The following is a 2,080-nucleotide window of genomic DNA, read 5'->3' on the forward strand; positions in this document are numbered from 1 at the left end:
CGGAATAAACATCCTCAGAAAGTTAGAGTTCGTGGTAGTTGTGTAGGGTATCGTATGGTCGGCCCCGTCCGATTATACTGCTCCGTTCACTAGTTTTAACTTGATTTTTGGTAAAAAATCGGCGATTTTCCAAAAATATTTTTTCAAAGGTCCGCCAACAACAACAACATATTTTTATAAATTATTTTTCTTCCTTTTTAAATCTTCAGTTATATATGTGCAAAGTTACAAACCTTATCAAGCATTGGTATTGATTTACCAGCCCATTGAAAATCTTGAAAAATTAAAATCGTGAATGGGGGGTGGTTCCCTTAATACCGAAAATGTAGCAGAAATTTTATATACAAATTTGCATATAAGTCAGCTAAGTCTGGGATTCCCTAAAACGTGAAGCAATATTGATCAAGCTTAGTAGAAAGAGAACCATGAGAACCCAAAATATAAAATTAGACCCAATTCACATAAGAAAGTAGCTAAAACTAATCAAAATACCGAATAATGGGGTTGCCATTATGAGAATTCAATTACTCCCAAATTGGTGGTTACACATGATCAAGCTAACTCCAAAATAACGATGTTGTGGATATAGTGTTATATGGGGGCTTTCTTAAAATGTGGACTAATTCTGATAATATTTGTAGAAAGATTTACTACCATACTACAACCCAAAAGTACAGATTACAACCAATTAAAATGAAACATGTGCCATGACCATCAAAATTCCGAATATTGGAGGGTACCGTTATATGGGAGATACCCCGATAATTTTTCATAGGCAAATGTGATATCCAAAGTTTATCCAAAATACCAAATTACAGCTGATTTTATTGAAAACTTGTCTAAAACTCCCAAAATACTGAATGATGTAAGTATAATTATATGGGGACTAACCTAAAAGTTGGACAAATGTTGACCGACTTCGGTATCTACATGTGTTATATCTAAAATGGTGCACCATTTACATAAAATCGGGCGGAAATATATATGAGTGCCATATCTGAATTTGACCCGATTTCAACGAAGTTAACACACATTATTATATACTTAATTCAGTACGATATGCCAAAGTTTGTGTATATCGAACAAACATAGGGTTTTTGGTGCAACATTTACATCAAATCGGAAAAACATTAAATAATAATTATTGTCTCAATTGGAGAAACATAGGGACCGTGTTGCCCTATTGTAGAATCGGACGAAACTATATAATCGATCAAATCGGAAAAACATTAAATAATAATTATTGTCTCAATTGGAGAAACATAGGGACCGTGTTGCCCAATTGTAGAATCGGACGAAACTATATAATCGATCAAATCGGAAAAACATTAAATAATAATTATTGTCTCAATTGGAGAAACATAGGGACCGTGTTGCCCTATTGTAGAATCGGACGAAACTATATATTGGAGCTATATTTAAATATAAACCGAATTAAATCAATAGGATTCGTTCTTGGGTCAAATAAATGAGCTGTGCCAAATTTCATCCAATTCGGATCATAAATGCGACCTTTACTTTGTTTAAATTTTACGACTCAGAAAGTGATTCTATGCATATTCTCAAAATGAACTATGGGTCTATAATGTTTCCTTTTGCATGTTGCGACGATTTTTGTCATTATTTGCATATTTTATAAAATCGAAAAACATTTGACATTCATTTGTGTACATTGCCACCTCGTATCTCAATAATATTTATTTAAATAATTACAACAATTAATTTCTTAATTTCCGATTTCACAGACTGCAACAATGTTCCCATAAATATAAACGTCATGGGAATTATTTTAATTCTTTCGAAGTATTTATTTGTTTTCTCAATATTTATGATGTCACGATGATATCACTTATTATACCCTCCACCATAGTATGGAGGGTATATTAGTTTTGTTTTTCCGTTTGTAACGCATCGAAATAACCATTTCCGACCCTATAAAGTATATATATTCTTGATCAGCGTAAAATTCTATGACGATCTAAGCATGTCCGTCTGTCCGTCTGTCTGTTGTAATCACTCTAGCGTCTAAACGAATTGAGATGGAGCCCCAAAATTTTGCATAGAGTCGTCTTTTGTCTGC

Source organism: Musca vetustissima, unplaced genomic scaffold, assembly GCF_032173495.1.
Source record: "Musca vetustissima isolate MV318-11 ecotype Yass unplaced genomic scaffold, APGP_CSIRO_Mvet_v1 utg36691, whole genome shotgun sequence".
NCBI classification, from domain to species: Eukaryota; Metazoa; Arthropoda; class Insecta; order Diptera; family Muscidae; genus Musca; species Musca vetustissima.